Below are 17,520 nucleotides of genomic sequence, written 5' to 3' on the forward strand. Positions count from 1 at the left end.
AAAATGCAGAACGCCCACCTCTAATTTCTAAGGGGGCAGATTTTAAAAGCAAATGTACATCATATAACATGGTTAATCCGTTTGGTCAGTGTATGTTATAACTATTTTTAAAAAATTAATTTTCACCCCAAACAAGGCACAGTGCAATTTTTAAGAAGGCGGGAGCTACTATCGGGGACATGCAGGGGTATTAACAATTGAGCTGAGTAGCAAGATATCTGATCACATTCATTTCGCGTTACACTTGAACCTTTGCATGTCAGTGCAGTTGGGAAAGCAGAATCCAGGTAGGGAGTACCAAGTCTAGCAGTTTTTGGGAAGAAACTATTCGAGTAGAAGGCTTTCTTACACCTAGGGATCTTCACTGTGAAGGGGAGGGATTTAGCTGCTTGTTGGGTTTGTCGGGAGTATTTACGTCGGAGGGGTACAAGTGCTTCTAGTTCGCCAGAGCATTCGTAAGGCCGCGGAGTTTTAAGGAAGTACTTACATTTACTTACATTGCTATTAGTGGTAGAGAAGGTTTCTTGTAATTATTGAAGGTAACAAGCTATGTCTTGGCAGCATTGAATGTGGCCATCCATTTTTGTCCTATTGCACTACAGATTCAAGGTCATCTTTTAGTGTTTCTGCTATTTCCTTAGATATATATTCATTTGTTTTCCCCTCGTGCCTTTAATAGAGAGTGGTGTCATCAGCAAAAATACTCATCTCAGAAACAATTTATGAATATCAAGAATAATAGAGGTCCAAGGATAGATTCTTGAGGAACGCCCGCATTTATATTATATTGTTTAGATTTTCGACCGTCGAGGTAAACCTGGAATTTTACTTAAGGATTTAATTATATTATTTATCCTTCCAGTCATACCATATGATCTAATTTTCATTAGGAGACTATCGTGCTGTTATATTTTAACACTCATATTGTAAGACATTAACAGTGAAATATATATAAATAGAGAGAGAGTTTATAATTGAGTGAGATTGCATATAAATACATTTTGAGAAAGTGTTTTCATATCTAGATAGACAGACCGATATTTGAGAGGTTTGTATTTATGCCGATGGATTGACAGGTTGTCATTTATGCTTTGACAGTTCGTATGAACGGGAGTGTTTGTATGACATAAATAGACACATTTACTTTCTAACACATATATTTTTTAGATGAGGAATTTCAAATAGTTTGTACACATAAATAGACAATAGCTTTTTCATGTAATGATGGACACAGGAGACGGCAGTTATAAAAACACATTGAACATTTATTCTTCCCTGAACGGTTGGGGGCTTTGCGTCCAAGAATTCAAAGCTTCACATATTAAGTTTCAAAGTGACCGTCTCGCTTTCTAGACGTTTGAATTTAAAACTCTAGACTATCGTCTGTCGTTCTCAAACTCCCTCTGAGTTTCTCACTAACTAACTCTAACTAACTTACTCTCACTTCCTATATTGAGAAATCCATGCATGTCCGGCCAACTGACAAAACTCACGTGCTACCAACATGCGCTACTTGCCCGATTCCGAACATTATGATTTCCCAATAACCTATTTTTTCTTTGTTGTTTTCACAAAGGCATTCAACCTATATATCTAATTCATTTAACCCATATTTTATTATCCACATTCTTTTAACAATGAATCGTTTTTTTTATTATCTATTTCATCAGAATTAACAATTTACTGGATATTCCCTTTAAACCTATTGTTCTTTAAAACTTATATCCGGGGTTCAATTTCTGCTTTCTCTCATTTTATTTTCTTTTTAACTGATCTCTCTATTTTTATACTTACATGAAAAGGGGACAGCCCTTATCATGTAACATCCCTCCCTTACATATTTCACAAAAAAAATATGCATTTTAAATCTACACAACCACACGGCTAGAAAAGATCAGGCTAAAAAAAAACACAAAAAATCTCTTTCAGTCAGCCCTCCACGGCCGACTTCACAATTATTTATTTTTATAAAATCAGAACCTTTCTGATCTTGGCATTTTATTTTTGGGTGTAGGGTTCCAGCCACCCATATGCCGCAGACTAGAGGTTTCCACCTCCCTCGAAATGGACGACTTCCTTCGTCCCCAAAGTGTCCTGATCAACTCTTTCCGCATGGTTAGCCTTATCAAGTATGGCTTTGTTTTTATTCTATAACTATCTTATACAGGACATACCAAAGCTCATATACTTAAATCTTTGTGGTTGGCTTCAGAAGTTTAAGATATACCTTTTTTCTCTCATACGGATTCACTCGGATTTCCTTGCTTAGATTCTTGAAACTTCGACGAGGATTTAGAAATATCACCCCTAACTAACTAACACCTTTTGCGCCCAACACCTTAATTGCGCTCCAAATTCTATCTAATAGCCCGATTTTTTGTGATTTTTCTTTTCTCTCACCAGAGCTTCTAAGATCCAATAGATATATCCCACATTCATGCACTCTAAAAAAATACAAGGTTATATCTTTTTTACGTAATCTACGGCATATTTTTGCCTGTCTCTTACTTCATTAAGCTATATGTGATTGCCTCGGGACTACCTATCATCGGTTTACTGGTCCCCTTAATAATCTTCGTATTCTCTCCAACGCCTGTTTGTTAATTAAGGCAAGTCTTACCACTAGCTTGGAGTCGTTACGTGCAACCAGCTTTTTTAAGCACCTTATTAACACAGATTCCCAAATTTTTCGAATAGGGGCACATCTTGTGCTTATCAATCCCTAGCAAGTCACTTTTCTTGTAGAAAAAATATAGGATCTCTAAAAAAACAACAAAAACCAAATGCTAAAAAAACATTTTTCTTACGGCTTATCACATCTAAAAACTCTATAAATACGCATTTACGTAATTTATTTTGTCCCACTCTTAAAAGTCTAACTGATTTATAAGCCAAACATTCGTCTTAATCTTATTTTCTACTAGATCATTTTAATTCTAATGTATATATCTAATAATGGCTTTGAATTCCTGTCGCAAAAAACATTACATTTTCATACATTTAAGACATTTTGCAATATAAAACATTAAAAAAATACGTCACATTATACATTTCAAAGTCTATTAACACAAATAAATTGTCCCTTTTTTAAAGACAAACAATTAAAACGCACATTAAAAAGCTGTAAAGTTCAATCGTTTCACATTTCTGTAGCTTTCTTTTGGACAATAGCGTATTTTATTTTATTTTCTTAATAACACAAGTTTTTAAAAGTACCTCCGACTTTGACACACTTGTCAATGATTGACAGTTGAACTTTAAACAAACTGCTTTGACCCGCATTGACCAAAACAATTTCTCACACACATTTATTTTTTGTGTGTATGTGCTACATAAACGAAAGAATTCATTTCAATGAATTATGCACGGCGACGCGTTTACTATTTATTATTTCTATTCATGACTACGGATTTCTTTTACGGCACATCGGCCTTTTCTTTTTTTTTAACATTTCTTGTATCTTTTGTTCTTTTGTGTGTTCATTTTTTCTTCTATTTTTCAATACTGCGTATGTGTGCACGTTCTCTTTTTTTAAATTATTGTTTTATTTCGTTTTGAATTTCTTTTTCGCATTCCGTGATCGTCTAGTAAACGTTGTGTTTTTTGTTCGTGGTAACGCCAGTTTCTTTCTTTTTTTAACCCACCGTTGCATGAGTGGGCTAGTAACGTGCACCAAATTTGTATTATGTTATATAGTTATTATTATTATTAGACAAAAGTACCACTTGTGACCGTATGTTCAGTGAGTTCTTATTTAGTATTCTTGTTCGTAAAGATAAGTGTCTTAAGACGGCTCCTGGAAGTAAGAGATCTTTGAGGTGTATGTGTGTGATCATGTTGTGAGATATGGAGACATTAACAGGTGTATATAAAGAGAGAGTGAGAGTTTATAAATGAGAGAGATTGCATATAAATACATTTTGAGAGTGTTTTCATATCTAGATAGACAGACCGATATTTGAGAGGTTTGTATTTATGCCGATCGATTGACAGGTTTGCATTTATGTTTTGACAGTTCGTATGAACGAGAGTGTTTGTGTAACATAAATAGACACATTTACTTTCTAACACATATATTTTTTAGATGAGGAATTTCAAATAGTTTGTACAAATAAATAGGCAATACCTTTTTCATGTAATGATGGACACAGGAGACGGCAGTTATAAAAACACATTGAACATTTATTCTTCCCTGAACGGTTGGGGGCTTTGCGTCCAAGAATTCAAAGCTTCACATATTAAGTTTCAAAGTGACCGTCTCGCTTTCTAGACGTTTGAATTTAAAACTCTAGACTATCGTCTGTCGTTCTCAAACTCCCTCTGAGTTTCTCACTAACTAACTCTAACTAACTTACTCTCACTTCCTATATTGAGAAATCCATGCATGTCCGGCCAACTGACAAAACTCACGTGCCACCAACATGCGCTACTTGCCCGATTCCGAACATTATGATTTCCCAATAACCTATTTTTTCTTTGTTGTTTTCACAAAGGAATTCAACCTATATATCTAATTCATTTAACCCATATTTTATTATCCACATTCTTTTAACAATGAATAGTTGATTTATTTCATCAGAATTAACAATTTACTGGACATTCCCTTTAAACCTATTGTTCTTTAAAACTTATATCCAGGGTTCGATTTCTGATTTCTCTCATTTTATTTTCATTTTAACTAATCTCTCTATTTTTATACTTACATGAAAAGGGGACAGCCCTTATCATGTAACAGTGCCATACTTTGTCAAATGCCTTAGATATATGGAGGACTACCGCTCTACCCTTCCCCGTATTTTCCAGTGAACAGTATATACGTTCAGAGATTACAGTTAGGGTATCTGCTGTGGAACGGGCTTTCCACGTCCATATTGATTGTCGCTTAGGTGATGGGCAAGAGCTTGATTAATTAAGTACTCAAATATTTTGAGAAGGCTAATAGGGCGATAATTTAATGAATCAGCTCTTTCACCATAATTTTTGACAACTGGTACCACAGAAGCGGTTTTCCAGCAGTCCGCAAAGAAAGATTCGTTAAGGCATTGGTTGTAAAGCTTGGAGATAACTGGAGCAACCTCAGCGGAGCATTTTTTTAATAGCACAGCCGGGATGAGATCGGGTCCACATGCTTTTGAAGTTTCTAGTTTTTTTATGATACCATGTACCTGAGAAGGGGTGATTTTCAAATAATCTAGCGTGGCGTCTGTCTGCAAGGGAAAGTCGGGGGGAGTTGTGTGCAGGGTTCAATGTGGAGTTTAAGGCAAACCGACTGGCAATCAGGTTAGCCTTCTTGGTTTCCGTGCAAACAACTTCATATTGTTTGAAAGCTATGAAATTGTGAGTATTGTGGAACTAATGTGTGAAAGTGCAAGTGACTATACAGAATTAATTTATATATGCACAAAAATCATATGCACGAGCGTAAGAAAACAATACGGGATACATTGGATAATAAATGTCTTAATGTCATTGCTTTTAGATTAAATGAAAATTCTTTTATATAAGGAGGATGTAATTCGTTGAGAAAAGTTGAAAAAAGACGAAAAGAAAAAAAAATACAAGTAGGAGCTGTGCATTTTAATGGTCAACCTATTTTTTGTGTTTGTTAACAGCCTTAAAATATTGGGAAATAATAAGTAATATTTAACAGTGAAACAATTTCAAAGTAAATCTTGGTACTCGTACCTAATTTGAACTAGACGTAACTAACTTCCCGCTTGCTTTGTTCAGAACATGATGTCATGCGCTTGTGTTTGACTGTGATCTGACGTAAGACGTCAATCAATGTGAATCAAAGGAGAGGACAGCCCTTTGGGAAAATATTGGAGGAAAATTTCATTAAATAAATAAACAACACACTCTCAAACGGCCGCTCTTAACAATTTCATACAAGATGAATATCTCCATCAACAGTCAGTCGCAAACGCTAGGAGCTTCTCAACAGTTATCGATTCGAGTGTATGTAGCGGCAGAATTTTGGTAATGATCCATTTGTCTACATCTTGAACCATATATTGGAAAGCTACCTGGTTAGCCAAGTTTCTTCCACATCAGCCGCCCCTTCTCACACCATGTTAACATTGTTTGATGGACCGTAGAAAAGTCTACCCAATTGTAAGCGAATATCTCACCTGCCTTAATTGAGTTTAACGTTACAAATTGTTTTTCTAGCCCCACAAGAAAACAAAATTCATGAAATTTTAAAAAAAGGTCACTTTACCTTAGTTATAAATTAAAATAAAGACATGAAAAAGTACATATAATAACACATAAAAGTGCTTTTTGAAAACCTTTGTTTTAAAAAATATGAAAAACAAAAATAATGGATTTCTCATTCTTTTACATTTTGTTTGACAAAAATAAATAATTGCAAAATATACAACTTACTTGTTTATTTAATTTTCACTTAAAATTCTTTACAAGAATAAAACAGAAATTGTTACGTATTATTTTTTATTTTCTTTATCTTTTTATTTTATTTTTTTATGGCGATTTTATTAAAATTTCATATTTTCTTCAATATTTTCTTTTGAGAACCGTTGTTACTCTATTATAACCACCGATAATCGCCGGTTGACGCCATGATCAGAGCAAAACCGAGCGGCAGTTAGGTACGTCTAGCTAAACTTTTTTTACAAGTTAATAAGAAAGTGATGATTTATCTAAAATGTTAATTATTTTTTTAAATTTTTATCTTTTATATTATCTTTAAAGACCGTTGAAACGTATTAACTAAAAATATTATATTTCGTTTTTTTTACCAGGTAATCTACGCTGTAAAAGGTGGTAAAATACCACACATATTTAAACATGTAAATTGATCAAGTATATTTTTCTTTGATTTTTTTTACATTACAAATACATTTGTTTTTTTTTTGTTCGAAAACAATTCAAAGTAGCAGTGAATATACAACAATGACTCTATCCTTTAAAACATTTGGGACGTAATGTCTTCTGCATATAATCAAACGCATCCGTGATAAATATTTATTAAAAGAAGTCTGTTTATAATGTTTCATATTAAAAATAAAAACGACTATATTGTATTAAATTATTAAAAAACAACTTTTATTTTATAATGTTTCAACGACTGGTTGTGCTGATTTTAGTAATTTTGTCGTCTTTAAAGTGTCGATTACAGAATATGTAAAATACATCAAATTGTAAACACTGTCTATGTTTTTGTTTGAAAACGACTCCAACTTATAAAAACATACAAATAAAACTCTTAAAATACAGATAAAAACAAAAATGGTTTAGTTTCGTTTTTATTTGCATATTTTAAACGCGAATAACTTGTTGATTAACAGAATCTTTAATTGCTGTGTTGCATACGAAAATTTTTAAACCAAAAGTTGTAGAGAAGAAACATGGTTTAAACGATCAATCAAGACGATTTATAATATAATATTGTATATATATAAATATAAATATAAATATATATATATATATATATATATATATATATATATATATATATATATATATATATATAACGATAAATGTACCATTCTAACGCAATCAGTGAAAGTATTAACACCATCGCACATAGACGATAAAATTTCAAATATATCACAGGACAATCGCAGAAAGAAGGTTCAGCAACATCTTCTATTCTCTTCTCTTCTCTATATAAATAAAAGTACTAATTTTCCCCTTCTGAATTTAACCTTAATAGGATTAAAAATCAAGCCATTTCATGCGAATATATTATGCACGGACTGCATCACGATATCTCGTGTGTGTTATATGCCTATTACCTATCCACTTCCTCAATAATCTTAGATCCCTATATTTTTCCTGTCGAGAGTTCACAGCCGAAATCCGTTACAATCGATGGAAATGGTAAATTTTTTCTCTCTATTAGATTCATACTCCCCTCGCGACAACGTAACACCGTTGCGGTTACGCCCATAGGGGAATTTACGTGGAAACACTGGTTTGAGTTCTTAGTTGCTTAAAAAAATGGATTGGCATTTTATCGTCGGATGAAACGCAACTTTCGATTACAGTTATTCTATTGGTTACTTACGCCATTTTTTAAATTTATTTTTATTTTTTATTCCACCCCCTTTTTCCTTTTGGGTTGGGGGGGGGCGGCGAGTCGAGGGGTTACTTAAACGAAAAGAAGTAACCTTGGATTCCAGGCTTTAGAACACACTCTACCAGTCATCCACGAGCGTACTTGACATGTTAAAACGATTACTCGATTTAATATATTATTTAGTGTATTTTTCCTTTTATTATGTTTGCAGTGATTTTTTACGTGATAGTAGGGGGAGAGCTGACTTCTTATTTTCGGATTACTTACTTATTCATTTTTTCTATACATTGAATTACTGGGAGGTTAATTGGCTCAATTACTACTACGCTATTGATATGGAATCAAACGACATTCCAATTGGTACAAAGCCACAACAAAGAAAACGATACAAAAAGGAAAAAAAAACTAAACACATAACAAACCGTTGTACTTACACCTAACAATTATACGGTTAAAATATTTATTTTGCAGAAAACAAACCAGCATCAAAAACAATAAAATCTATTAAACATATTTTCATTATACACGGTCAGTTTTCTGGTTTTATTTATTTATTTTTTCCATTTGTATTTTTTGCAGTTTGTTTTGTTTATTGGATTTTATTGCAGAAAAAAAACCAACAATAAATAAATTTTTAAAAAATAATAAAATACCATAAACATTTTTGCATTTTACACGGTAAGTTTCTTGGGGGTTTTCCTCCCCCCCCATTTGTATTCTTTCCAGTTCGTTTTGTTTGTTTGTTTGTTTGCTTGTTTGTTTTCTTCGGTAGTCTGCGGCTTACACCGATGATTGCCAGTCTCGCTCGATCAATGCTTGACGTGAAATCCCGCAAATTCGAGTCCAATTATGCAGGACTACCTTCATTTTATTTTTCATTTTTTCCCCTTTTTCTTGGGCCCTAAACACCTATAAATTATTTTTTAACACCCTTTCTTACATTTGTCCCCCAGTTTTTACCATTAATTCTTTCAATTTTACGCGCATAAAACAGACAGATAAAAATAACATTAAACATATTTGGGTCCTTTTGCTTGCCAGGGGGAGGCAAATGAAGTTTCATTTCTTCGCCAGATTGAACACTAAGAGAACAAATTCAACATAAATCATTACCAGTTTATTTCGTTAACAAAATAGAGTCCACTGTTCGCATTTACAGTAAATTTACTTCCGTCATATATTAGCTAAACTATATATAAAAGCGAAAAAGTGTGTGTATGTGTGTGTGCCTCTGTGTGTGTTCGCTCGATTCTTCTGTGTATATCCGTGAATGATTTGGCTTGCAAAACAAGGTCAGACTTCCTCGCACCTGTTTATTTCGCTTCATAAACATTCATATAACGCCCGTAGGAGTTCCTCCCCGTCGTGGCCCAGATGATTAGGTGACTGGCGTTTTCCCCTTTCGTTTCCACCTTCGAGTCAAATCTTCGGGGTTCAATCCGACCAAAACTTTCTTTTTTTCTTTTACACCTCTTTTTAACACACACAGCCCAAAACACCCGGACAACGCCACACACCCTCGCTAGTATCAAATACAATAGAATACAAGTAAAGCATGCATAGTCCCCCGGTGAATACACAGTGAACGAGGCATGAAAAATGGCTGTTCAGTAGGTGTCCCCCCCATTAAGCCCTCAAATAATCAGGGAACGTAAAATCTTCGTGAAAATGAACAAACAGTGCAGTTTAAGGCCTAAACATATGTACAGTTGAGTTCTGTACCATGCAAAAAAAAAGAAATGACTAAGTCAATCATTGCCCCCCCCTATTTAGCACTACAAGTTCCAAGGCCTTAACATATTTTAATTTGAGTTCAGCAGCATGTAATACTGCTAAATAGACATACACAGAAAACTTTGGACAAATATGGTAAAAGAGTCCCGAAAATGGAGTGTTTTTATTAGCCGTAAAAGAGCCCCTAGGACATACCTAAGAGTTATCGCGAAGTATAGACAAACAAAATTATATAGAAATTACGTTGTTATAACTTTTCAGAAAAATCCAAGGTATCAATTTTTTTTAATAAACAAAAAGTGTCAATTTTAGTCATTTTAACCAGAAAGTCACTAACCAGAGTTTTTCCAGTCAAAAGTTGAATTTACAGGCCACCCCTCCTTTTGACGGATGGACAATAATGAACAATAATTAATTAAATGTAATTAACCCTTCATGACATGAATTATGTAAATACTTATAAAATATTTATTGTTAATTTTAATTAGTTTAAAGGGCAATTTTACTATGATTTTTTTCAAACTTGAAAAATAATAAAGTTCCATAATTAAACTTACACTAAAAATTCACGCATTTCATAAACATACCTTGGTTATTATTCTTTGTGCTTGATAAAAAAAGTGTGCTAATGACAACAAAATAATTCTTTCACTCTCTGAGAAAGATGACAGCATACTGAATGTAAGCAATGAACAGTTGAAATGTTCATGTATCTGGCATCCACCCAGATACTGAACTAATACGTACAAGGCGTGTTTGAATGAATTCCCACTTTATTTATGCCGTTTTGTTCATTTATTTACGAGTGAACGAATTAGTTCAAAAAGTTAATAAAGAGTTAATACTAGAAACATCAGGTAAATCCATGTTATTATCACTTAATATTGAGAATAATTTTCAGATTTTTATTTTGTAATCCCATTCATATCCCAGACTCGCCTCGCGATCTTTAAGATTACTTGTTCTAAAAACTCATTTTCTCATTTTGTTAACTTCTTTTTACGACATGAACTGTTTGTCTACTATATGCATGTGCTTTTATACATTAATATTTTGTAGAAAAAATCATGTGTTATCAACTGAATGAAACAACTCGTATTGCCATGCAAGAACGCGTGTTTACTTCTTCGACTCACTTCTTTACGTCGTTGCAAATCTAAAATTAAAGTAAATAAATAAAATTATTCGTTCTAAGTAAACAGCTATCAATCGAAATCAATCCGTTTTCAAGATGGTTTTCGACGTTGATGGAGTGGCCAGACTTGGCAGAACTCAAGTATTTTCAAGAAAGTCGACGAAAAGAAATGAAAATTGCATAGATCTTTTTAGTTTCCAACTCAATGACATTTCTAAAGATCTGTTCCAAATTATTAAAACTTTAGGATTAATATTTTTTATATCAGTCATATACCAGTAAACATAAATTAAAGCCTGCGGGTTCGAACATCATTTTTTAGAAAATATCAAAAAGTTTTTCATAATATTTCATGAATATTTTAGATGCGAATAGATTATTTAAATTATTAGAATTATGTAGATTGCCATTCTGGAGGTTCTTAATTCAATGCCAGTTCTTGCCTTACTAAGAATAAAAAAAATAAAATACTTACTAAAGCCTCTACTCGGTCAAAGTTTACGAAATGATAACAATGTACACCGTAAATTAAATGTAGGTGTCAGTTTAAAAATAATTAAACGATGATTCTCGAGTGTTCATAATGTACATGAATAAGTTCTGGATGTTATACCTGCAACACTTCTGAATAAAACATCCCAAATTACAATATATTTCCAAATAATCAAATTATTATCATTTTATCTTCATACTTATTCATTAATAGTTAGTACTTGTAATAATCTTATTATTGGTAATACACACACACGCACACAAAAACGCACATACATACATATATATATATATATACATATGCACACACATATATGTCTGTGTGTGTGTCTGTGTGTGTGTATACTATAAGGTAATTCTTAGTATTTATGGCTCTTGTGAGCTGCAACGTTGTCTGGCTGTGGAAATAGTTATATATTCTCTCACATTCTAAAGGTTCTATTGCTCGCTAGGTAAGCTTGTCTTCTTTACATCCTTAGCGAGTATAAACATTCCTACTTGTGAGGCATTAGCTTGAGTTATAGGTCGTCGCGATGATCATATCTGTTGTCCGAGACGAAGTAGGTTCGGTTCACTGTAGGATTTCGCTGCGGTTCGCTTGATCTGCGTTACTTGATAATATGTCTTGTGGGTGGCGCGTTTGCATGCAAAAGACCCAGGTTTCGAATCCCGAGTTCTGATGTGTCTAACTAATGAGCCCAAATGAGCATAAACTCAAATCTTCTTGTACTTCCGGTTTGTTGGCTGCCATAACTCTTGTGAGTTGCGACGTTGTTTGGCCGTGGGAAAATTATATGTTCTCTCATATTTTGAAAGTTATATATATATATATATATATATATATATATATATATATATATATATATATATATATATATATATGTGTGTGTGTGTGTGTGTGCGCAAATCAGGTTATCAAAGTGTAATATTTAGCGAAATTCTCATCAAGATAGACAAAGCTTACTTTTATTTAAAAGGGGCAATTAAATCTATTACGAAAAAGATGAATAATAAAAGTTACATATAACCATTATAACATCGGAACAATAAGAAAAAACTAAAAGAGAGGATCATGTCATTTTTAACTCATTTTTTTTCAGCAGAACAGAAGGACCAGAATTATACAAAATAAAAATATATATCGAGAATGTTTTAATAAGTTTAGATTGGAAATAAAAATTATAAGAAATTACAAAATATTAAAAAATAAGTGTAAAATATAAAGTATAGGTAGCGACATAAAATAGAAAATAATAAAATATATAAAAATTATAAATACTATAACTAGGAGGAACGAGAAAAGTTCACGAATAGAAAAAGTAGGAAATACGAGAATGAATGGTTATAAAAGTAGTATTAATTAAAGTAACTGAGAAAAATAACAAAAACGAATATATATATATATATATATATTTATATATAATATCAAAAACGAATATATATATAATAGCAAAATTTAGTAATATAAATTTTATGACGTGAAATGTTTAAATTTCAAATCTAGAAATTTGTATTATATGTAAGACAAAGACTACATTAAAATTAGTATATATTTTTAACCTATAGGTTTTCGATGTCTAACAATCTCTTTTTTTATTTTTCTTCGTCTGTCTACAGAAAGTTTTTTATTTTCTATTCACAAATTGAAACTAATTTGGAGTGCACTTTGAAACATATATATTATAATCATAAAAATATTAAATAAATATAAAAAAGAATTATATGTTTATTACAAACAGCTTCAACGGACTTATACAATAATTTATTTATCGGACTTATCCTCTAAACAAAGAAGAAACCAGGGAATTATGCCAACTTCGGATTGTTACCTTGTGCCGTGGATTATTCAAAATACAGATTGGATCTCTTTACTCCACTGCTACCAAAGATCTTCACTTCGGAATTTACAACACAGTTTGGATATAAAATTCAATATTTTTTTTAGTTTTAACCAATATATAATTTCCCTTACTCTATGATATTTAAATCTTAAACAACTTTTAATTATAATTTTCTATGTTTATCGTATTTAGCAAATTAGGTATAAAAAGTTATAATATTTGCTAATATTTTCTCTTCTGAGGGGATTGCTAGACACCGAAAACCTATAAGTTAAGAATATGTACTGATTGAAATGTGTGTTTTCTCTTACATATAATACAAATTTCGAGATTTGAATTTTGACCATTTTCCGTTATAAAATTTAAATTACTAAATTTGATTTATTTGCTCTATCTGATATATTAAGCAATTTTTATTTAGCTAGGATTGTCTTTATACAAAGGGCCGACAATATTTTCCGGACACTTTAGAATTCGACTTTTCGAGTACCATAGAGTGGCGAAATTCCTTCAATAGCATAAACATATAAAGACTATACCTGTAATAAAAATTAAACAAAATCGATGTGTAAAGAAAATATTCAATTTTCATCATTTTTTACAAAACACACGCGACATTATATTTAAGATTGTTGAAAAACTTAATACTCTGTAATATCACATTTCTTCTGAATTACTTTTATCAATCTCTCTTCATAATGATCAAACATATGCACAATACTATCTCTGTGTTTTTATCAGTTGTTTCTTGGCATTTAGTATTCGTTCCCATAGTTGAGCCTCTTTCGTTATTTCAGGTTCATCATGGACAAGTTGCTTAAGTATTTCCCAAACATTTTCTATTAAATTTAGATCTGGGCTTTTTGCAGGCCATTCCAAAGTAGTCATGTACAATTTAGCGATCCATTCTTTCGTGAGTTTTGACACATGAATGATGGAATTGTCTTGTAGAACGAAATCATTCCTCATCTCTATTCATAAATAAGGATTTTTTGTACCGGCCGAAAAAGAATGTCGCGCAGGTTTCCGCAAAAATCCCCCAAAACTAACTTTATAAAAGCCAAACTAACAGAAATTATTGCACTAGTAGTAGATTTGTACCCCTACACTACGTACTTACAATCAACAAAGCTTTTAGCATTAGTACCCACCTTGAAGTACTTTTTTCAAAGTGTCAAAAATATTGTCGAGCCCTTGTAAATGATTACAAACAAGAATATTTTGTAAAGACGAATAATCACCGGATTTCGATACCATTAGATACATTGAATTACTTTATTCTAAGGTATATATATATATATATATATATATATATATATATATATATATATATATATATATATATGTCTACATATATAAATATATAAATAAATAAATATATATAAATGTATGTAACTATATATATGTTAATATGCATATAAATATATGTAAATATATATATATATATAAATATATATAAATGTAAATATATATATAGTATATATATACATATATAGTATATATATATATATATATATATATATATATATATATATATATATATATATATATATATTAGTCCCCGCGCGAAAGAGAAGGACACAAAACGTTTTCAATAATAATAATAATAATAATAATAATAATAATAATAATAATAATAATAATAATAATAGAATAACAGTAACAAAGACTTTCGCTGACGAGGACTACTATTGACCGTAACCAGTTATACAATCCTTTTGATATTTCCTCTCTATTTTTCTTGTTATGTACTGAATATTTGTTAATAAAACCTATATGAAGTCTGTTTCTTATTAAATTTTTAAGATTTTCTATTCTGAAAGAAGTTTTAAAAAATTTAATCCAACAATGCCATTTTAAAATTTTTGTTAAAACAAATTTAGATTTTCTCATTATTTACATCTGTATTACAAAGAGGGGGTTGCAAAAAAGGAGTTGTGGTGTAAGGAGAAATACAAACTGAAATAGAGAGAAGGAGAGTTTTAAAATATAAATCTTAAAAAAGATAAGATACAAGTTAGAAAAGCATTTTATCCAAGACATGAAAATTGTTAAACAAACTGTTTTTACAAAGGTACAAGATTCAATTAAAAATTTATTCATTTTCAAAGTGCTCTTTTATAAATTGTACACAGTAAGGTATATACACTTCATTTAAATTGAATCGAAAAATTACCTTGGATTTATTTTATGTAATGTACATTTTGTTGCAATTTAAAAACATCATCTTTCATCCAGCAATTAATGATACAGATATAAAATTTTCAATGCCTTTTTAAAAATGCAACAGAATGTACATTGCATAAAATAAATCCAAGGTAATTTTTTGATCCAATTTAAATTAAAATATGCCGGTTTTTGAATGATTAAAAGCAAACGATTCAGAGTATGTTTAACTCATATTTAGTCGAGAGAGAAATCGCCATCCGCATACAATACATTCTGTTCCCAGTTGTTCAATATACTTTTGGTAGAATTCAGGGGTTCTTTTTTTTTGGCACAAAGACGTCCGTTTGCGCTTGGACAAGTCTGCTTTTTAGTAAAATATTTGTCACGAAAATGATTATTTAAGCAGTGAATATTAGTATTCATCGGAAAGCCCACGTTTGGCTGAATAATGCGTATTTCATAGAATCTCACGCTCTACCATTATCATAGCTTGGATATTTTGATGACACATAAGAGAATATCGTTAACGAAATTCGAAATATCCACATGAATATACTGATAAACTTCATGCAAAATGACTAAATTTAATATCGTACTACGTAATAATGAACGGCGTAATGTAAATAGCAGTGAAAGTGCTATTTTCAACACATTATATTACGTATTGTAGATCAAACGAATCATGCTGCAAACTCGTTTTTGTTAAAAATCAAAGGCTAATTTTTGCAAGTAGTCAAGCTAATAGCAAAAACCGGCTTATTAAAAAGAAGGCGATTAACCTCAATCATATCAAATACTTTTTAGAAATCCATGCTCGAAGCTATCTTTCATTGCCGCAACGGTGAATCATGTGCTTGGTTTACAATGGAATGTGCCCCAAAGCCATTGCTACCTTCTATCCGATGCATAAAATACCCTCAACCAACGTGAAAATCATTAATATCTCACACCCTCTCTCTAAAGTTGTCTTCTCTTTTTCCTTCAACAAATAATCTTTTGAATATTCTCCGTTCCCATGTTCCCACAACTGTAACAAGATGCAGGCATTTAAATGTAATGCGAACAAACATCTCATGGCAATACTCTCAAACTTGAGAAATCCTCTAATGCTCAATAAACTCTTTCCTCTAAAGATCAATGTGCATTGTTTCGGACGAATCAATTTGGCAAAATAACAAGTATTACGAACGGTTTAATAATCTAGTATCTAAAAATAGTTTTGTAAAGTTTTAAACTAGTCCATTTCCTCTGACAATCCAATTAATCTTGCATGGACAAAGAGTTTTCTACTAATGTATTATATTTTCCCAATATATCAAAAGGAATTTAAATAAAATCATTAATGATATGGAATGATTGCCAGTTTCGCGATTAACTTCATAAGAAGATAAATATACTACGAAATAATAAAAAATAATGTATTATTACTAGTGAAATACTTCTACTTATTGTATAAACTTAATACTGCGTATTATAAATACAACATACTACATTGTAAACATTGGGACGGTTTATGTTTGGATACTTGTAAGTATTATTCACATCGGGAAGCGATTTACGCTAGATTAAATTTAAATACGACAATGTTGCAATCTTCAAAGAGACTGTTCGGTGGTGATGCTTGTTATAGATAAGAAACCGTTTAAGAAAAGGTCTGTTTGTGTTGGGGACGCACTCCTATTACTGAGAATAATGACCTATTCCATGACGTCACTTTAGGAGGCGAGAAGCGTTTTACGAGGGAGTCGGTAAGAGACACTCGAAGCGAATGATCGTTCAAAACTAGTCCTGCCATGAGCAAATATATTGTTCAATGGCATTCTTTATGTATTTTGTTAATACATATTTATTTAATTGCTACAGAGTCTTTCTCGTCATTTATTCAACTAATATCAGCGCAACAACTGGCGAAGAAGATTTCGAAACTCACAAGGGAACACCAAATTTTTAACCACCCCAGTGTTTCCACAACACCGCCCTCGAGGAATTCGAATTACACCTGAAACCCCAAACGCAATTTAGCTACGATAAATTCGGCTCTACATAAGATAACTGGGAGCGACTAGAAAGAAGTTGTTACACGGGGACTTTAAAAAACAAAAGAA

Source organism: Euprymna scolopes, chromosome 37, assembly GCF_053919585.1.
Source record: "Euprymna scolopes isolate OS-2025 chromosome 37, ASM5391958v1, whole genome shotgun sequence".
NCBI lineage: Eukaryota > Metazoa > Mollusca > Cephalopoda > Sepiida > Sepiolidae > Euprymna > Euprymna scolopes.